This window comes from Apis mellifera, linkage group LG3 (assembly GCF_003254395.2).
Source record: "Apis mellifera strain DH4 linkage group LG3, Amel_HAv3.1, whole genome shotgun sequence".
Lineage (NCBI taxonomy): Eukaryota > Metazoa > Arthropoda > Insecta > Hymenoptera > Apidae > Apis > Apis mellifera.
Window position 1 is genome coordinate 10,849,291 of NC_037640.1, and position 23,185 is coordinate 10,872,475.

The 23,185-nt window shown below is 39.0% G+C and overlaps 1 protein-coding gene and 1 long non-coding RNA gene across 2 annotated transcripts in view; one reads left to right on the plus strand and one right to left on the minus strand.

Moving 5' to 3' along the window:
* LOC413289 (neurogenic locus Notch protein) overlaps positions 1 to 23,185 on the minus strand; it is a 214,315-nt gene that overhangs the window by 14,383 nt on the left and 176,747 nt on the right.
* LOC102656475 lies at positions 19,037 to 21,540 on the plus strand. Its single transcript, XR_411063.3, has 2 exons — positions 19,037 to 20,279; positions 20,356 to 21,540. It is a non-coding gene; the product is annotated as an uncharacterized LOC102656475 (long non-coding RNA).

The following is a 23,185-nucleotide window of genomic DNA, read 5'->3' on the forward strand; positions in this document are numbered from 1 at the left end:
CCAGCCTACGCGCATTGATAAACTATGCGAAACCTAACACACGGCTCGCGGATGCACTATCCGCGATCCATCCTCCTCCAACCCTTTCCTTTTGCATCGGGAGCGCCTCTCACCTGTCCTCGTCCTCTTCCATCCTCTCCCCTCCCTCCCTACGCCCAAGCTTAACGAACGAAGTATACGCCGGTATACGCCTTTGTGCCCATTGGAAATGTGAGCACCGCGTTTACTTTGATTTTTCGCTCGAAGAAAATCGGGAAGGAACGATAAATCCAATGATGGACATTGATTTGAAATTTTTAATCTTCGAATCTTTAACCTTTCTTTTGAACGAAATAATATCCATTTTTGGGATTATTGTATATCATGGTAGTATTATTTTTTTGGCATCATGAATTTTTTTTAAAGATTAACAAAAAGGAAAAGTTTCTTTACTCTCCGTATTTCGTGTTCAAGTACAAGCATTGTCATTATATTCCTATATTAAGAATTGGAATATATTGGAATCAATTATGATTTTTCACTTTGAATGTTATTCCAAGCTTTTCAAAAAGATTACCATCCTTTCAAAATTACAAAATATAATCAATTGTATCTCGATAACCATTAAAAATCGAAATATATCAATTACGATTTTTCACTTTGAATATTCTAAGCAAAGCTTTTCAAAAAGATTCATCCTTTCAACATAAATTACAAAATATAATCAATTGTATCTTGATAACCATTAAAAATCGAAATATATCAATTACGATTTTTTACTTTGAATATTCTAAGCTAAGCTTTTCAAAAAAATTATCATCCTTTCAATATAAGTTACAAAATAGAATCAATTGTATCTCGATAACCATTAAAAATTGAAATATATCGGAATTAATTACGATTTTTTACTTTGAATGTTCTAAGCTTTTCAAAAAGATTACCATTCTTTCAACATAAGTTACAAAATAAAATCAATTGTATCTTGATAATCATTAAAAATCGAAATATATCGGAATTACGATTTTTCACTTTGAATGTTATTCTAAGCTTTTCAAAAAGATTACCATCCTTTCATATAACATAAGTTACAAAATAAAATCAATTGTATCTCGATAACTAAATCGAAATATATCGGAATTACGATTTTTTTGTTTCAACATAAATTACAAGATAAAATCAATTGTATCTCGATAATAACAAAGATAATCAAGATCTTCGAACGAACGAAAAATTGTTAAAAATTTTGTGTCAAAGCTGGAGGGATGAAAAACGACGAAAAAAGAAGAACAGGGGGCGCCCTAGGATCCACTAGGAACTAGTTCTCGGTGTCACGTAACTAGACCAACGAAGCTAGCAACGCGCACACACTCTCCTTCGATCTCGCCAGAATTCCACGTGGGTTGTAATTTATGCGTGAGGTAACAGAGTGCATCGTGCACGTTATTAATCAACAACAGCCGCCACCCATCGAGCAATGCGCGTCCGCATCCTACGCGAAACGTTTTTGCTTCCTTTCCCCTCCTCCATCGAATATCTCCTCACAAATGGTCCCACCAGCCGCTATCGGTTTTCTAATTTAAACGAGCGTCGCTTCCTATACACGGGAACTCTCCTCGAACGAGCCACGTTGAATATGTATCGGGCTCCTCGAGCGATTATGACGATCGAGGCAAGCAAACACCGCCTTCAAACGATGCCGCTTTTGTCTGATCCATGTTATTCGCTATTTCCCTTCCCTTCCCCTTCATCATCGATTCGAACAGATTTCGATTTAACGTGGAATTGGAAGAATTATCAGCTGCTGTTTTTCTTTGAAGGAAATTCGAAGGAATCGAATTCACTCGAACGAGCAAAAAAGGTGATAGCCTTTCGCGTGTCTTAAGGGGATATATATATATTGGGTTGGCAACTAAGTAATTGCGGATTTTTTTTAGAAAATCAAAGACAATTTTTTCATGGAACTAAATAACTTTATTCCGTAATGTGTTGCCCATTTTGATCAATCACCTTTTGCCATCTTTCAGGTAGCATCATAATCCCACGTTCGTAAAACTTGTGGTTTTTATTAGCAAAAAACTGAATCAGGTACGATTTGATATCATCATCGTTATTGAAATTTTTACCATTCGAGGAGTTTTGTAAAGATCGAAACAAAAAATAATCGGATGGTGCAAGGTCAGGACTATATGGTGGATATGGCGAAACATCCCAACCAAGCTCCAATAATTTTTGCCGAGTGACCAAAGATGCGTGTGGCCTTACATCGTCATGATGGAATACAACACCTTTTCGATTTGTCAATTCGGGCCGCTTTTCTTCAACCGCATTGTTTAATTTTATTAGTTGTTCAATGTAGACAACAGAATTGATCGTTCGGTTGGGTGGTAAGAGTTCAAAATAGACAATTCCTTCGTAATCCCACCAAACTGATAACGAAACCTTTTTTCGACGAATACCAGCTTTTGATGTTGTTCGAGCTGGTTCACGTGGCCTGCTCCACCATCTTTTCCGCTTGATATTGTTGTAAACAACCCATTTTTCATCGCCAGTTATCGGTCGTTTTAAAAATGGATCATTTTCATTACGTTTCTTTAGCAAATCGCAGCTGTTAATGTGTTGCGTTAAATGCTTTTCTTTCAGTTCGCGAGGAACCCATGTATCGAGTTTTTGAACATAGCCAAGTTGTTTTAAGAGGTTTTCAATGCATGTATGTGATACATGAAGCTTCTCTGCAATCTCACGAGTTGTACTGATTCGAATCGATTATTGCTTTGATTAGGTCGTCATCAACTTCAACTGAAATCCGCAATTACTTAGTTGCCAACCCAATATACATGTGTTGAGAGAGAAGGAAGAGCAGCAACGATTTCTTCGTAGCTCCGATCAAATTGACGACGGCCATCGAGCGCCGTCGTTGGCATTAAAGTGCGGTCGCGGGATCCCTTTGAGGATCCTACGTGATCCTCGATCGCGATGGAACGTGGCCCTCGCATCGTCGATCCGTATCGAAGGTAAGAAAAGGCGTTCGCAGGGACTTTTAGCGCTTTAGGGCCCAGGAACTCGATCTTAACGATCGAGGCAAAGATCGTGGAGGATGGCTTCATTCGGCGTGTTTAGCGCCCGATTTCGCGCCGTGTTTCTCTCTGCGGAGGACAGAGAGATGATCGTCGGTTTAATTATGGAAAAAGAAAAAGAAAAATAGTGGGGATTCCATCACGGAATACACGCATTAACGAGAAATTCTTTTCTCATTTATTCTCCCAATCTCTCTCTCTCTCTCTCTCTCTCTCTCTGAGAAGCCTCGTTTGAAGAAAATTCACGAGAATCTTTCACAGTTTGGGAAGAGGAGACGAGAGGAAGCCGCTTCCTCGAATTCCTTTTAACTCGAGGATGATTCTTAAATTTAAGACGTAACGAGAGGGATGGAGGAATTTCGTTCCTGATTCTTTGGTAATTTAAAACTGCCACGGTTTAATGCTCGAGTTTTTATCGCTCTACGTACATGTATGTGTACACATACTTCTTCTTCTTCTTCTTCTTTTTCTAGAGAAAGATTCGAGACTTAATATCGAGACACGTTGCTCGAGTCGAGATATACGATATACTAACCGGTCGCAGAAAACTGGTGTGAAATTGTTGCATTTTATATCGAAAAAAAAAAAAAATTTCCATAAACATCATTTTTTAATATAACTTTTTAAAGAAAACATCGATCAAGCGACCAAAGCGAGATAAATAAAAACTCTAATTCAACGAAAACGTTTGAACAAACATCGAAGGAATCGAAAGGAATCACGAATCGTCGAAACGTTATTCGAAGGAGCATCTCTCTACGAATCCAGGCGCAATGGCGGATAATAAGACGGGATACTTTGGAGCGATCAAAGCTTGCACTGGCTTGGTGCAAAGGTCGAGGAGGAGAGAGGCGAGAGACGGCGAGCACCTGCGAGAGAGGGCAGATGATTTTCGCGATTAACGGTCGGCCGGGTTGGGGAATCGCATCCATCGGGCTACCTGAGACCGTCCCCGGCGATGACGTTAATGCACGACGTCCGCGACGGCCGAGTCGTCGTCGCCGGTGGCTGGATTATTCACCGAATCGAATGAAAAAGAGGGACTCGTCGAGGGGCCCCCCCTCCTCATCGAGGTAATGAGGGGACAACGCGCGCTTCTCTCCTCTTCCCCATCGGGGAAGAGGAGTTCGTTAAATGAAACGTGGCGTAATGCGAGACATAAATTTCGGCTTGGGAGCTGGTGATAATGTTTAAGATGGGTCGTTATTCTGCCGATGTCTTCATCTTCGCGATATCGATCAGCCTTATTTTCGCCTCCTTTTATTTTTTTTTTTTTTTTCGTAATTAACGAACGTTTCTGGTTTATTTATTATACATAAGTTAAATGGAAAATGGAAAAGTAAGATCACTGAGTATCGAAGTTAAATGAAATTCGATTTGTCGAGAATATTCTTGAAAGATAGAGATGTTAATAATTTATAAGTTTAACTTTACAATAAATTATTAATTTTAATAAAAAAAGTAAATATAATAATAATTGAAACTAAAATTATTCAATGCATTATTCCGCCATATTTAAATTTTAAATGAATTTCAGGGAAAGGATGATTCTAAAGATGATCGATTTAGAATTTAAATAAAATTCTAATCTATTTAATGAAATTATTCATCCAATTGATTAATCCTATATTTTTGATAATTTTATATTTAACAATAAATCAATAATTAATATCTTGAAACAATAACAAAAATTCTGTCCAACAATACGATATCACGAAGAATGAAAGGAAAAAGACTTTAAGCTGATCTATAATTCAAACTCCGTAATATTAATTGCTAACATCCTTTTCCAATATCAAACCCTTCCAACAACGCAATTACTCATCCCGGTTAACCACTTCGATCAAAGCGCGCTGTCTAATGTCGCTGTTCGAAGACAAATTGAAAGACTCGTCCTTTTTTACCAATTTCATCGCATAAATCATCCCTCTCTCTCCCTTTCCTCTCGATTCCCAGCTAAACAGAAATCAAGGAAAGGAAGCGTCACGCATCGAGCGTTTTTCATCCTCCTAATCCCCGAGATGTCGAGACGTTGCACACGAAAATGACGGCATTTACCAACGCCTCTTTCTCTTTCGTAAAAAAAACCCTCCACCGTATACCTGGCCAACTTAACTGTAAATCCCCTCGAATCTAAGAATACTTCCCCATAGATAAAGCATATATATACATATATTCCTTTTTCCCTCCTCAAAGATGACGTCCATCAAAGATACGAGCTAATACGTTCGAAACGAAAATCCGCGAACGATTCGCCTTCCGCCTTCCCACCGTCCAAATGAAAAATCGGCAGGAATCGGAAAACCGTGGACTTGGATCACGAGGAGGAGAGGATGCCCCACCCGTGACAATCTAACTGTGAATCGTTGGATCACAGGCTGGAGGATGATTCGCCGGAAGGGATAGAAAAATTCCGGAAGCTCGTAAAGCCGATTGAGTTTCTGCCAAAGCCGGTTGGGATTCCTCGCTTGGATTCCATCTATTCGTTGGCTACAGTCGACGACACAGACTGAGTTTTATCCCTTTCTCTGACCGGTCGCTTCGAGATGCCGCGGAAATATCTTGCGAAATATCTTTTTCTTCGGATGCCGCGCCCCTCTCTCTCTCGATCTGGACACCGCGCCGATTCCACGGCGATCGCGAGAACGATTATGGCTGCTGCGATTCTTCGATTGCGTTTCGAAGATGAATCTCGGTTGACGATTCGATTTTTGTTGTGTTATATTTTAGAGGGGGGTTAAAGAAAAGATGTGGAACGTTGGAATTTATAAAGAGAATTTATAGTTTTTAGCTTGCTGCTGCGATTTCAATTTGTGGAGAATTTATCGGCGTTTCGAAGATGAATCTCGGTTAACGATTCCATTTTTGTTGTGTTATATTTTAGAGAGGGATTAAAGAAAAGATGTGGTACGATATTTGGAATTTATAAAGAAAATTTATAGTTTTTAGCTCGCTGCTGTGATTCTTCAATTTGTGGAGAATTTATCGGTGGAGATATTAGAAGATGAATCTCGGTTGATTCGATTTTCGTTGTATTATATTTTAGAGGAGGGTTGTGGATGTTGGAATTTATAAAGAGAATTTATAGTTTTTAGCTCGCTGCTGCGATTCTTCAATTTGTGGAGAATTTGTCGATGGAGATATTAGGCGTTTCGAAGATGAATCTCGTTGACGATTCGATTTTCGTTATATTATATTTTAGAGGAGGAAAGGAAAGATGTGGAACGTTGGAATTTATAAAGAGAATTTATAGTTTTTATTCGTACGCTCAGAATTCCCTGATATTCTTTTATATCTCGCGATTGCTTAGATCGAAAGATGTTGCGAGATATGGAATTCTTTTCTTACCGCGCCTCTTTCTCTTTCGATTCACGGCCGATTCCACGACGGATCGCGAGAGGAATTATAGTGGAGAGGTGATTTCTCTCTACGGATTTATCGATCGATGTACAGAGAATATTAGCGTTTCAGAGATGAATAATTGGTGACGATCGATGAGATATTTATTATTCATTTTTTAGAGTAACATTCTTGTAACAATCATTGTCATCTTAAGAATTTTAAGGACTTTTCATTTTGGTATTTGTCTTCGTCGAAAGTGAAGAAAACAGAGTCTTGTTTAATGAGTGAATAACTTGTCCAGTAGCAGAGGAATTTATATACCACTAAAATAAAGATAAAATAAGTAGAATAAAAAGAAAATCTTTTAAAATAGAATATCATTTGGATAATATAATTTACAATTAGAATATACATACTTGTTTTCGTTTTATTTTTCTTCTTATGATTGTAAAATAGTTTGTCGGTATGCTTTTATCCTAGTACGAGATAAAAATCTAGTTTCATTTTGACTGCTATTCGAATCTCTTTCGAAGTATATTTTAATCAATTTTCCCTAAAGCCTTCTACTTCTTCTATTCTTTCTTCAAGAAAAAGTGAACGCGTTGAACAAAATGTCGACGAATATAACAAAGTTTTGTACACTTTCATTTGTTTCATTACACTTTCTACTTTTTTGCAATCTATAAAAATAATTAGAATTATATTGTTTTGGCTATTGTCTTCGCTCCTCCCAGGGGATAGAATCGAAACAAGAATGAAACAGGGAGAGGAAAGAAAGAAAAAAAGAAAGGAAGGAAGGAAGGAAGGAAAAAATGAAATCCGGACAAGCGTGGAACCTCCTCCTCATTACTCAACCATCAAAACTGTTAATTCCATCTTTCTCCCTTCTCTCCCCTTTCCCCGTTCACCACGCCCTCCAACTTCCTGAAACTCTGAATAAGGTCGAGAACTGGTCGGCGCAAAGCGAAATCCACGAGGAGGATATCTCGCGATTCCCAAGACGGTGGGCTCGCGCGATCCAGGGACGGGTTCCCGGGGAGTTTGCTCATTTTTTTCTTTTTCCTTTTCTTTTTTTTTTCTTTCTTTTTCCGCCAGACGACTCGATTAATCGCTGGTAATTGGCCGGCCCCCGGTTGCGTGACGGGAAAGGACGCGGCCCAAGAAAATCGCTGCCCCCCTTTCGGTTTTTCCGGTTCTGGAACGGGACGCGAAGGGGCGCCTCGTCATACGAGGTGTCGCCGAGTGGAATCTTTCGCTTATCGAGACTTGTTTGCGATCGAGACGCTAATTAAACGTTAATCGAAGGAGTCTTTCTCTTTCTCTCTCTGCGTTCGAATCTCGTCTCGTTTCTTGAAAACGTGTTCTGATCTAACGGTCGATGCTTGCGAGTGAGTAGAAAAGGGGAGGGAAAAATTATTGGGATAGTTATCGATAAGACGATCTTTTTTACCGATCGTTGGTTCTTCGGTACTTTTCATTACAACGATGGAATTAATTATCGGAACGGATAATCTCGGTTAATTATCCGTTAATGCTTTCACGGTTGTCGATCTACGGTTTATTTTCGATAAGAGGAAAGAAGAGTTTGGTTTTTCAATAAATTTCGAAGTGAGAAATCGAATCGATCGAAGCGAAGAGAGAAGTTTTGGGACGCTGTTTCGTTTGCACGGTCGGTAAGAAAGTCGGTGAGTTGGGAAAACGTTAAGTTAAGGATTTTCTGTCTTATTTTCGGCTCGTTTAACTTCGATTAGCTTCGAGCTCGACGCTGATGAGGTACACGGGAGGGAGTGGTTTCCGGTACACGATTCGACACGATGATTCCGGTGAATGAGATTTGAACGCGGTTGGAGGAAATTCTAATTATCCGTTTCGATCGACAGAGAATCGTTTCATTGCGATTCTATTTTTCGTTCGCGACAAATATGACAAACGTTCTTCCGATTTCGATGTTCTTAAATAGAAAGAGAATTTCTATTTAATTGTATCCATTGAAATATATTGTTTCTTTTGTTAGAAAAAAATGTTTTAGGTAAAAGTTGAATGGAAGAGACACGTAAAAAAGTCAGTTTTATTTTAAATATTCTGAATAGACTCGAAAAATTAGTTTACGAAATATTTGACAATAATTAATTTTTCATAAACGATTTTATCCATCTATATTAAAAAATATATTTAATAAATTGACTTTCTATACATCTCTCTCTCTCTTCCCCAAATAATTACATTATATTACAACTTTCTCTCTCGAAACCATTCAACTTTTGTCCATTAACATCTTTCTCCAAGGAATAAAATAATAAACTCAGATAATAATACCACTCTAGTACATCATTTTGTCTATCCAACTACTTATCTACCTCTCAACGCTCTTATTTCCTCGTACATATCCCCAACACCGTCTCTTATCGTTAATGCTCAACCACTCTCTCTCTTTCTCGAAGAAAAATAATCATTCTCTTCCATTTGCATTTGATTTTCGATCGAATCTCTTATACCAATACAACAGAATATCGTCATCTCATCATAATCGGAAAACGAACGATCCGAAATGAATCGATGGATAAAACGTGACTCGGTGATGCAATAACGCGTTTCGAGGCCCGTTATACCCCCCCTCGATATCGGTTGATCTCTCAGGCAGCGAATATGCAAATTATGGAAACCCCCTTTTAAGGATAAATTATTTCCCGAAACTTATCTCGAACTCGGGGGCAAACTCTGACCCCGGACGCTGCCCATAATCGAACTCGCTGCCATTGAAATTGTATCTCGCCGACCTGTTTCGCGCTCGTCGAGGAAACGAGTCGAATATTTTTCCCATAATCCATGGAATGTGAATGAGAGAGAAAAAAAGGATTTGGTAATAGAAAAGATATCTCGTTTGTTTTTTCCTCTCTTTTTGGTTAAGGATATTTTTTTACTTATTTCTACGACAAAAAAATCTAAAATTAATGGGAAGAGGAGATTTATAAAAGAATAAAGTCTTCTTCGAGACATCGTTACTTTTTTTTTTTTTTTAGCTAAACGATTAGTTAACGTTAATCAGGCAGCGATCAAGAGATTGGTTCGCAATCCAATCAAGATCAATAGTTCGAAAAATAGGATTGTTTTCGTGTAATCAAGGGGATTATGTAAATTCAGCCGCGTATCAAAATTAATTATTATCCTCTGCCAAGGCAGCCTTTTCTCGTTGCCAATCTTTCATAAGATTTTATCGATTGTTGCCACGCTCGATCTCCTTCTTTCTCGTAATATCCCCGCTCTGAATTGAGCTGTCCGTTTTAAAAAAACTCCGTCAAAACGTGATTGCATTCCGACTACTTTTTCGCCAACCGATCGATCGTTTAATTCAATATTTACTTTAGTTTTATTTTTATATATATTTCGAGATATTCTTCATTCTCAAAGACCCGAGAAGATGAATCTACAGCTTCTTCAATTCCACGTCCAACGGTCGTTTCAATTCAATATTTAGTTTACTTTTATTTTTATATATATTTCGAGATATTCTCCATTCTCAAAGACCCGAGAAGATGAATCTACAGCTTCTTCAATTCCAACGATCGTTTGAATTCAATATTTAGTTTACTTTTATTTTTATATATATTTCGAGATATTCTCCATTCTCAAAGACTCGACAAAATGAATCTACAGCTTCTTCAATTCCACGTCCAACGATCGTTTCAATTCAATATTTAGTTTACTTTTATTTTTATATATATTTCGAGATATTCTTCATTCTCAAAGACCCGAGAAGATGAATCTACAGCTTCTTCAATTCCACGTCCAACGGTCGTTTCAATTCAATATTTAGTTTACTTTTATTTTTATATATATTTCGAGATATTCTCCATTATCAAAGACTCGAGAAGATGAATCTACAGCTTCTTCAATTTCAACGATCGTTTCAATTCAATATTTAGTTTACTTTTATTTTTATATATATTTCGAGATTCTTCATTATCAAACTCGAGAAGATGAATCACAGCTTCTTCGATTTCACATTTAATAATTTACTAATTTCTACACTTTCTCTATTTCAACTCGTTCGACACCGTTCCCCGAACCCATTAATTTTTCCCTCCACTCCGAGAAATGAGGGATTACATTTAAAAGTTCCACGCGAAAATCGTATTTATAATCCCCTGTTTATATCGACGCCGGGCAAAAAAATTGCACGACTCACCGTTGTCACGCGGCCGTAATCGATCGAACTCCCCCCCTCTCTCCCTCTATTTATACGATTTATTACCCGCCACTCGAAGAAATTCGACGAAGAAATTCGCCTACGTATATTTCTAACGTATTATATCCGCATCGGTGGAAAGATGAAAAAAGGGGAGGAGGGGAGAAAAAAATATAAGACCCGTCCAATTAACGGGGGAAAGAAGTATTTCGTGTCGCGCGACACGCACGTCTCTTTCTCCTTCTTTCTTCCTCTCCTTCTCCTTTCTCTCTTTCTCTCTTTCGAAGGATCCTCTCCTTCGATGAATTATCGATGGAGATCGCGGCCGTCCTACGCGAGATCGGAAGCGATTCGATATCGCGTGCGTGCGTGCCTGCGTGCGTGCGTGCATAATATTCGAATGTGGCATCTCTTCTCGCCAGGAAGCCGGGCTACCCGTGGAAGAAGCAAAATCGACCTCGTTCCATCTTTGAAGGGTATCGAAAGACGAAGAGAAGAACTACGATCGGTTGTCGAACGACGAGGCCCGATCCATTGCGATCAACGAGAAAATCGGGAGAGAAGGCTGGAGAAGATTTATCTGGGGGAAGGAGGGTGAAGAAAGGAGTCGATCGCGTGGGCGGAAGGAAGCCGTCGATATTTTTCTTTCTCTTTTTTTTGGGAGAAAGAGCGAGCGATTTCTCGTCGTTTCTTTTTCTTTTGGGTTTGTTTTCGCCGATGTGTTACGTCGAGGATATTTATTGCACGCATTAGGCGTAAAATCGATGGCCTGTTAACGGCCTGTAATGATTAATAACATGATCGGTAATGATCGGTAATAACCGGTAGTATTGGTCGCTAATACACGATCGGTAGTAATTAATATTAGTTGGTAACAGGCAGTAGTCAAAATTGGTTAATAAGTCAATACCGATCTATCCAATAACTATCGATCAACGATCAGCCGTTGATTATTTTCTTTTTCCAATTTATATACAAATTCGATTTTAATTTACGACTCGAAATTACGAAAGATAGATTAAATATACATATATCGTCGATTTCGTGATCGCAAAATCGAGAATATGGAAATAAAACAATACCTCCAATACGTATTCTACTTTTAATTCTTTAATATTCGCGCATGAAAACGCGGCCACGGTTTGAACACGGCCCTGTTACGTGTTAATCGTGCGCGACTCCCACACACGCGCGCGCATACATGGAAACGTTCCGGTTCGAGAGAGAGAGAAAGAGAGAGAAAAAAAGAAAGCACGAGGGTATGAAAAGACGATTGCATAACGCCTATCCGTATTTCTCATGGATATAAGGCATAAAGATAATGTTCGGTCGCTTTCGCCCGGTTCCACACTCGCGGTTCGACGCGAGCAGAGAGGAGAGGAGAGGAGAGGAGAGCGCTCGAACGGTTACACATATGCGAGGAGATCCGTGCGCGTCGGCCGCGCCACACCCAAGTCACAACACACCGTCTCTCGCCCGTTTTTCACCGTCGTCGATTCCTGATATCGCTATCTTTCCTCGCGCAACCGCCATTTTCTCGCCGGACGACAGATCGATCTTTGTAACACGGATGTAACGAGGGACTTTTCGTGATTTTTGACGAAAGCTTTTTTGAGTTTCTACTGAGATTCAGAGATGAAGAGAAATATTTTTAATTAATTAAGAATGGAAGCTTTTGTAGTTTTTGGATCTTTTGAGGTATTTTTTCTTCGAATTTGGTTTAAACGTCTCGAGGAGGAACGTAAATATTTTGGAAGAATATGTAATTGTGAATGTTTGAAGGTTAAGAGAAAAAAATATCTCGCAACAACAATCCGAAAATGATGATCGATGATCGAGGAACGATAATGAAGATATACGTCCACCCACAGAATTAATTTCACTTCCCGACGCGCCATTTATATAACTTCGAATTGTTTCTCGCTTCTTCGCCCAGAGAACCGCTAGCAACGACCTTCGTCTTCGAACATCTACTAGATGACTTCTAATTTAACTTAAATTCTGCTGATCAACCTCCTTTATCCTTCCTATACCATCCTTCCTTCTATAACAAATTCTTCTTGTTTGAAAAGCTTCTTGTCAAAAAAAGAGAGAAAAAAACCTTTCATCCATCTGTTTTTTACATCCATCACATCACACAAGCCAACCACAAATATATATCGTATAACTGGTCGTAGCTTGCCATCGATCAATCCTGCCTTCGATCGCTCGTTCCTTTCACACTTGACGAAACGTAGGAACAAGGGCGTAATAAGCAGAGTCGATACAAGCACAGAGAAGGGAGGATTTAGGAATAGGCGAGCTCATAGTGTCGGTTTCACGGCTGATTTACCGCCTCGACTTCTTGGTAATTGTTCGGGGCGTGGCAGCCGAGCGTGTTGTTACCGGCATCGCGCCGATCTCCCACGCGCGAAACGATCGCTTATCGATAATACGTGAAGAGCCGCGGATTCGATAAGTGTGGGGATCCCGCGGGGCTTGGTTTCAATGAAGCCGACAGTCACGGTTAGTTTGGGAACAAATATTTTACTGTGTTAAACGTATATTTTATCGACGAAGGGGATGAGAATCGTCGAAATGGATTTTAATTGTATTTTGGTTTGGCGAATTTTAGGAGCAAGAAGCAAAATGGAATTGAAATGCTCGAAAAGTATCCGGCTTCGTGACTTTATCGATAAATTTGAGTAAGAATTTGAGTAAGGATATATTTATTTTCCATTCGTAAAAGATTGTTTCGAGAATTTTTTGATTAATTTTAGTCAGCGAATATTATGAAGTAAGAACGTGGAAATCGAAAGTAATGATTATCACTGTTCCATTGTGAAATATAACTCAATCATTCGTGAAATATAACTGGTCTAAAAAAAGTATCTCATCTCGTGAGTGATTTTAGTTGAAGGAACAATAATTAAACGAAATATTATCCCAACAGCATCTGATTTCGATTATTTTATTCACAATTATCAACAATCAAAGAGATTTTAATCGAATTTCACGTGAATTGAATTGATAAGAATAATATTCTTTCCATCGTGAAAGGATGTATATAACTTAATCATTCGTGAAATATAACTGGTCTAAAAAAAGTATCTCATCTCGTGATTTTAGTTGAAGGAACAATAATTAAACGAAATATTATCCCAACAGCATCTGATTTCGATTATTTTATTCACAATTATCAACAATCAAAGAGATTTTAATCGAATTTCACGTGAATTGATAAGAATATTCTTTCCTTTCGTGAAAGGATGTATATAACTTAATCATTCGTGAAATATAACTGGTCTAAAAAAAGTATCTCATCTCGTGATTTTAGTTGAAGGAACAATAATTAAACGAAATATTATCCCACCAGCATCTGATTTCGATTATTTTATTCACAATTATCAACAATCAAAGAGATTTTAATCGAATTTCACGTGAATTGATAAGAATAATATTCTTTCCATCGTGAAAGAATATATAACTTAATCATCCGTGAAATATAATTGTATCCCAAAAGTGATCTGATCTCTCTCAGCATCTAATCTCGCGATTATTACCAATCAAAAGGATTTTAATTTTATGCGACGAATTAATAAGAATAATACGAAATATTGATTCCATCATTATGTTCTTTCCATAGGAGCAGTATTTGCTATTATCTCAAGATTTATTCATTGATATCCCTTAATTACTGGTTTATTATTAAATATTAAATGATTAAAAATTCAATTTATTATAATATTTATTGGAGTAAATTTAACTTTTTTTCCTCAACATTTTTTAGGATTAATATCAATACCACGACGTTACTCAGATTATCCAGATTCTTATTATTGTTGAAATTCAATTTCATCAATAGGATCTATAATTTCATTAAACAGAATAATTTTTTTAATTTTTATTATTTTAGAAAGATTAATTTCTAAACGAATAATATTATTTAAATTTAATCAATCATCTCTTGAATGATTAAATTTTTATCCACCTTTAGATCATTCACATTTAGAAATTCCAATATTAATTAAAAATCAAAATTTAAAATCTATTCTAATTAAATTTTAATATGGCAGAATTAGTGCATTGAACTTAAGATTCAAATATAAAGTTCTATATAAACTTTTATTAAAATATTTTAATAAAAAATATATTTTTATTATATCAAAAATTAAATTCAATAAAACTTAAAAAATTATTAAAATAACTTTAATAAACAATATGTTTGATCCTCAAAAGTATGATTATTTTCTAGATTTAACAAAGGAAGTTGCTGTGAGAAAATGTGGAACAAGAATACGCGAAATATTCTTTTCATCGATTCGGTGTGAAACGCGCGATGGGAAAGTTGGAGATTTGCGTGAACTGAATGGAATTTCAACGAATTCTGGAATGAGTCCACCGTGGGAGGTGGTGAATGAGCGATCTTTCGTCTTGTCACTGATCTCTCTCTCTCTCTCTCTCTCTCTCTCTCTTAAAGAAAAGAAAGATTTGTAGCTCGCGGGAGATCGATGGAAATCAGGATGAAATTCGTACGTGTTCCACGAGATTTCTCAATTCCTTCCACGAGAACCCGACCGAAACAAATTAATTCCTCGGATTAATTCTCCTCGATTTCTCGATTCTTTTCTTAATTTCCCTTTAAGAAAATAAAAAAAAAAGTGAACAAAATAAAGTTCAATGTAATCAAAGTTCAAGTACGAAGTACAAACCGTACACAGAATATATAGTTAGAAGTACACGCTCCTCGCCATTCACCAGTTTAAGCTGCTCTATCTTTGAAGAACTATAAGAATATAACGAATATGTTTACGCAATACAATCCGGGCGTGAGAATGTCAGTGAATTTCCTTTACATCTGGATCTATTAACTTATAACATAACCTAACTTCTTAACTTTAATTATCTCGAACGAGAAAAAAGAAAAAAAAAAAAGAAGAGAAAGAAATTCAAAGCTCAACCAACTGTGGAAAAAAAGAGTAAGAAGGGAAGAGAAAACTCGCGATATATCCCTCGTTGTTCCCACAATCGTCGAGTGATCGCGACGGATCGCGATCGCGGCGTTATCGCGGCGGAACTTTCTCGGGGATCGCGGCTGATCGTAAATAGTTCTTTTGCAAGCGCGGTGGATAAACTTTACCACGGCTCTAGCATTTCGACGCGTCGTTTCACACATTCGACCGCGAAAGAAAACCGCGATTGCGTGTTCCTCCGTTTCATACACGCTGTTACACGTTTCCAATACTCTCTCTCTCTCTCTCTTCGTTCCATGCACGAACGAAAATGAACGTTTTTTATTCTTCTTCTTCTTTTTTAAGACTACGATTCTCCAAGCTAAATCTCCGCCTAATCGACCGGTTCGAGAGGAGAGGGAAGGAGAGATTCAGCAAGGATCATTCAACGTTATATATATATGTATCCCCCTCGGCAAGGATGCTCCTCTCGTAATGAAGAGGGATGGGCGTGTTTTTCTCACCGGGATTTATGATCGGCCAGCGAAATTTATAAGTCCCTCGTCCTTTGGCTCCGTTTCGCGATTTATCGTTTCGAGGATGGAACAACATCCTCGGTTATAACGGTGTTCCCCGCGGGGGTAATATAACACATTTTTGAGCACCTACAGCCTTCGTACGAGCGTTTCTAGCTTGTCCATCTATTTGGAAAACGACGAAACGTTTAAATTATTGGAGCAGCAAAATGGAGGGGAAATGAGAACCCGTTGCATCGATATACAATACCATTATCCTCCTACCCACTCCTCGCAGCAACGCTCTCTTCACTTTCACGCAACAACTGCCCGTCGTTGCCAACCTTGCTCCATCTTCCAACTCCGCAACACCTACGCCTCCTTGCTTCAACCTTGCTCCTGAGAGAGAACGAATCCACCCTAACTTGGAACAATCATGATCCTCATCATTATCATCCTGATCGTTCAGTCTAGGACGAGAGTTGCTCGTCATTTTTTCCAGACGCGATGCAAGTGGAGCAACCGTGGATGCAAATCCACGATACCTGAGAACGGTTCTTCTCTCTCTTTCTGTCTCCTCTCCTGTGAAACGGGAGAGAAGCTGGGTGTGGTCGAGGATATCGCGCATTGCGCGCTTCGTAACCTCTATACAAGGCCCGAAGGCGTGCTGCGCCACACTTAGAAGGCTCCCTTCCTTCTTCTTCTTCTTCTTCTTCTTCTTCTCTAGGGGAATAACGGTCCGCGTCTTTTCTCCACCGACAGGCCACCGACACGGGCCATCTGGGGTCTCGATTGACCGCGCGCGGCCAAAGCTGTCTCCCAACCGCCTCGATCCGATGCGTTCCAAGCTGATTGTTCCGGCTTAATGGCGTCCACGCCGCTCGGCTTGCGGTTGGGACAGAGAGAAAGAGAGAGAGAGAGAGAGTTTGGAGGGAAATGTTGGATTCGATTTTACGTGTTCTAAAGGTATTTTGACTTTCATCGAGGAAACAAAGAAATTTTAATTGTATTTGTCTAGGAATAAGATTTTGCGATAGAAAATTAATAGGAATCGGAACGAAGAATAAAAGTAGGTTTCGTCGAAATTGTGCAACCAAGTCTCATTAGAGATCTCAATTAGAAAGAGATGGAAAAATTCCGATATCCTCGATATATTATCTCGAGACATTTGACGAGAAAGTACGAATCTGTGTCGGCTCTGGCTTCGCTTTCCGATCTTTTCCCAATGATTGACCTCTCCTCGATTTAATCGCACGATACAAGCAACTTTGATCGCAGTCTCTGGGAAGAGAAATCCTTAAGAAGAGGCGTTCTCGCCTCTCGAAATTTCCCTTCGAAATCCTCTTATTAACCCACCGCGATCCACTCTTCACCACTTAATAACCTCCCCTCCCTTGACCATTAATTTTCCAAAGATGAGAAGAATTCCGTTCGACACGATCGAGAATTTAGAACATTAGAATTAAATTCGAGTTCATTCCATTGTTTCATAAAACGAATGGAAGAAAGAAGCAGGTAAGTTTTGATAAATTTCTTGCTTCCCTCCCAATTATCCCATACACGCGTGGATTCTATTTTCCCTGACTCTAAGGAAACTAGTTGGTTGGTAACTAGAGAGGCAAGCCGAAATTAATCGGTCCACACCGGTGCTATTAATTTATTACACACAATGCTGGTCGTCGTCCAGTCCCTTCCAGTAATTGCATCGCCACCGCCGAGATTCGAGATAATGCCGGCCAAGGTTTTATAAATAGCCAGGGATATTATTTTAAGTCGTTCGCGTATAATGCCAACCACACCGTGCCACGTGCACAACGCACAACGGCCACGTTACAAAATAGTAGCAATTACGCCTTACATGGCGCGATCGTATTTTCCCTCGTAAATCCTTGCCTCTCCGTACCCATCTAATGGCCGCGGTTGCTACCAGGAGGGGATACTCGGCTCGAATCGATATCAGGGAACGGAATTTAACGCGGAAACCTGCGAATTTTCGAACAAAGATCCTTTTCTCTCTTTTTTCGTGCGATCGAGAAACGCGAAGAAATCATTTCTTTACCTCGAAAGATTCTCGCGTATACTTCAAGTAATATCGTTTATAAATTTTAACAGAATTACGTTAATTTTCCGTTACAAAGTTGCGCAACGACGTTGTCGATTTCGATGCTCGAAATTATGGATTCCGGATTGGCGGGCAAAAAGTATACGTACAGGGGCCGGTGAGTGATTCATAATCCCGGGTGACGTGCGACGGACGTGGATAAAAGTTTCGAGAGCGGAGCTCGCATTAAGACCTGTCCACACCACAAATCACTACCACAATCGAATTCTTTTGCTTCCTTTTACGACGAGCCTTCTCCACCTTCGACTAACGAGCTACACCGATTTCCACCTTTTTCTCCGTCTCCGATATACAGCGATTCGACGAATGAATAAAGTTTTACTTTTCCATTCCTGCAATTTTTATTGAATTCGCTCGAACGCCTTTTATACTCAGGAGTTTTGGAAAACAGTTATTATAATTAGTTATTGAAAATGTGTAACATAAAAATAAAAAAAGGAAATAATAATGTGAAAAAATATATATAAATGTGGGAATGTATAAATATTTGTGATTTGAATCTTTAAGAAGGCAAAACTTGAGAATTGGAAATTGGAATTCTAAAAAAACAGTTGTTGAAAAAAGAAGTTACTATTCGCTATCCGGGATATCCTTGACGATTTTATCCTATTCTATAAATTATCCGATAGATATGAGTCAGATATGGGCCTAAACAATGATAATTTAACGAAATAAGAAGCTTATTTCTCCAAAGTATAATAAATAATAGATAAGCATATATTACAATATAAAATAGATTAGAATCAATTAAACAAAATTAATTTTAATATTACACGCGATTGTCGAATCGAAAAAAGTCGTCGAGCGCGAAATTTGAATCATCGCGACGAAAATTCTCGTCATCGCAAGCCATTTCTCCATCGTGCAAAGATCGAGAAACTCTTCTCAGCTCCCTGTGCCGCGGCCTGAAAAGAGGCGTGGAGGTGTGCCGTTGGAGCATGTGGTCGCAAAACGTCGCGATGGAAGAAGGCCTTCTTCCCTCGAGAGGGAGCGAGAGAACGATGACGAATGGAAAATAAGAGAGGCGCAGCCTCTAATCCAATTAGATCGGAATCCGGGGTTTAATCAACACACCGAGACACACCGAGAGATGTTCTGCTCGAAACCGAGTGGGTTCGTCCGCCATAATTGGCTGCCCCCGCGCGATCCTATCGAGAAATCAAACACGAGAGATTTTTTTTTCTTATTTCACGGGCGGTGACTCCGCTGCGAGCTGTACCGTTACCATCCATCTTCCTCGATCGAAAATGCCTGCTCCGATTGATCCGCTTCCGATCCACCACGCCGCGCCCCTTATATCGATCCCCGGATCTCTCCTCGTCGAATACAGAATGGATTGTGCGATCGATCGAATTTTGACTTCATCTTTCGTCAACTGTCGCCGAGGAACTTGGCCGATGTTATCTTGGTCGAAGACAGTTACGTTGATTGGTCGTTTCGGAAGGGAGGGGGAATATTTGTTCGATTTTTCTCGAGAGATATGATCGAATACGAAAAATAAAAAACTTGGAGGCGATGATTTCGAGTAGTACAAAAGTGACATTCATATTTTTATATGTATCGATTGAAAAGAAAAGCAAGAGTCTGATGAATTATTCGTTCAAATTTCGAACGTTAAAATATTCACGTTTAATATTCGACGAACGTGAAACCCAAATTCGATTAACGATTCGAACAAATATCTTCTCTTTTTGATATTCGATAACGATCGGGTCAACTCGATCATCAACCGTTTTGAATTAATTATCCGTCAAAACGAAACACGATACGGGATATAGGTTCGTACCGCGGCGGTTTGCAATTTAAAGTAGCCGCGGGTTGCCGTGTGTGCGCGCGCATGCGTGTTGCACACGTATGCGCGCGCAACACAGCGAATCCCAGAGGCCGCGTGTAATTGGCCGAAGCGTCGAACGCTTGGCCCTCGATTACGTAGCCGGATCGGGGGCAAAAGGTGGTTAAAGCTGATTTACTCGTTCCACGGCTACATTCTGACACGCTCTTCTTTGCATCATAATCGCACGCCGACGAAACGGGGACGGCCTAACATTGTTCCATCAACGACGGAACGAGCCCGCCAATCTTCTAAATTGAAACTCAGCTACTTCGATCAAAAGTCTTGAAAAGTTTTAGGTTAGTTTTTTCTTTCTCCCTGTAAATTTCGCTTTTACCATCGGAGGGGAACGTTTATCGATCGAATATTTTTCAGCTTCGGAGGTTATAAGTTACCTACGCCGTGTTAAAAGGCGTGGTACGACAGACTGTTGGGTTTATTTTCATTTGGATTCGAAGGAATATTTCCCAACACAGAGCGGAAGCCTCGCGTGCCGGATCGTTTCTCAAGCGAATTTAGCAATATATCTCGGCCCAAGTGCGTGGTGGACGGGCGGAGAAATTAACAGTGCGATAGAAAGGCGCGATTAAAAGGCGACGCTTAAACTTTCGCGGATATATAATTCGACCCGTGTCAAGTAGGTTACATTTATCTATGTTCAATTAACCGTTTACCGGAATACGTTCAACTCGTGGTTGAAGAAATATTCGAGAAATTCGATTCGTTGGCATGGAAATCAACAGAGTTCAACTATCATTTACTCGAACTCGTTGAACAAATATCTCGACGAGAAAGAAAAAAGGAGATAATATTGGCCAATCTTTCCGATCGTTTCGCCATTTTGATGATATCTCTTGAAGCGAGAATGATGAAAAATGAAAAAAATAAAATAGATTTTTGTCATCGTAATGCATCACAGATAAAAAAGATCTTCGAAAGATTCGATTTTCGTTGATTGGAACGGATTCGATTTATTTCAGTTCGATATGTTTCTAATTTATTCACAATGTTATTTTCGATTTTTTTTTTTACTAATCACTGATTAATTACACGTAGTAAATTTTAAATTTAGGAATGGCTCGAAGAATTTGAATTAATTTTTCGGATCGGATAATTGTTATACCGCGTTTTCGAAACGAATATTTTAGAATTTGAAGTTTTTCGATCTGTTATCTAGTATAGAATAAAAGTTAAACAACGAAGACGATTTCTACGCAAGCGTGTTGATTGCACGTTGAACTTGGCGGAATGAGAATGACGCCTAATATCGGTTGCAACGATGCACTGGACGTGCATCTTCGGGTCAACGCGATGTTAATGACTTATGTAAGTTACGTTGGTCTCGAGGGAAGAACAGGTTTGACGTATGGACTTCAGAGATGGATGCAAGCGGAAAATTGCTCGATTCTGCGGAACGAACGTGATTCCACAGTCTTTCCACAATTTATCTTCGAAACGTTGGAGAAAGAGAGAGTGGATAACATTATAACGAATTTACAAAAAGTAACGATGATCGAGCAACTTTCAAAAAAAAAAAAAAAGGAAAAAGGAAAAAAAAATTAATAACGAAATTTAAAAAATTCCGAATGATCTGACCTTGAGGAGAGGAAGAAGCCTCGACGTGCATTTCACAAAATGGGGCGACTTACCTGAAACAGGGAAGGAAAAACGACAAATTAAAAAAACGTTTGAATAACGTTACTTTTTTTTTTTTCGAACGAGAGAGTTCGAGCCCAGGGAACGTGACATTATATATCGTGCACAGGAAGCTGTGTGAAATGATGGAGAAACTGTCCTTGGCATTTAGCCTAGGCATTGTGCCATCGGCAAACTTCGTTCTCTCGCTATTGGTTTAGTCAATTGTGTCTTTCTAACGATTATTCATTCCCTTTGCCCGCTATTATCCCAAAGCAAAATTACTTTATCTTATCTATTGACGCAAGTTCATACCTTGTACAGTCAATCAACGAGCTATTAAGCACAAAATAAATACGCGCTTAAATATTCTTTAATATCGAAAGGGAAGAAACAGATATACAAATATTGTAATTTAATTTTTGCTTCTCCTCCAAACGAGGATAATCATTCAATCACTCTAATCTAATAATTGGTTAAATTTTTTAAAAATAATAAAATTAATCTATTTAATTATTCCAATCGAGTTTCAAGAATTACACGAATCTGGTATTGATATTAATGAAATATTAAATTTACTCTGATAAATATAATACGATAAATTTTTAATCATTTAAAACAATAATTATAGAATAATATTGATAGAACACAATGATCAACAACGCAAGTATCACTAAGAATAATAGACGAAAGTAACAATACTTTCTTAATCCACCAATAGTAAATAATAAAGTAAAGCCTAATGATCGTAAAACAATTTAAATTTAATTCTGATCCATTCCTGACCAAATTATTGTTACAACATAAATTACAATATACAATAATTTTCATTTATCTTATTCACTTCTATTATAATCTACATCCTTGCATCGTTGAAAGTATTTCAAAATTCATATACATCAAATACAAATACCATAACATTTTTTCTCTCTCCTCACCAATCACCCCGATTCGAACCTTTTCCTCCACTTTAATCCAATCGTCGTCAAGCTCTTCCTCCACCTGCCCATCGTACGTGTCCCTCGTCGTCTCGTGGCTATTGTCGCCACGAGGAGAAGACGAGAGCGGATAACGAAGAGTATAATTCGCGGATCGTATACGCCGCTAATCGGCGATTAGAAACGCGGTGGCGGAAAGAATGTGGCCGGGGAGGAGGGAGCGGGAAGGGAAAGATGGACAGGCCGATAAAGATGTTTATTGGCCGGTGGCTGGTCGCGACCGATCGATGCAACACGCGTGCCACATAAATTCGTGGGACTGGCCGCGCAGCAAATGAGCGGAATCCTTCTCCCCCTCCCCCTCCCCCTCCCCCTGCTCGCTCACTGGTCCCCTCGCGCACGGTTAACGGGGGTTGTGGCTTTACTTTTAACAGGCGGCACGGAACCAGAGCTCGGACGCTTGATCCAGCGTGGAATATGTGGCGGTTCGCGAAGGATTTAAAGGGACAAGTGAAACGGGAATTGCGTCGTCTTTCCAATGTTTTTCCAACGACTAATTGACGATGATTGGTCGGACGAGGAGAGGGAAGATCGGTCGGCTCGATACCAACTCTTGTCTTTGGAAACTTTCT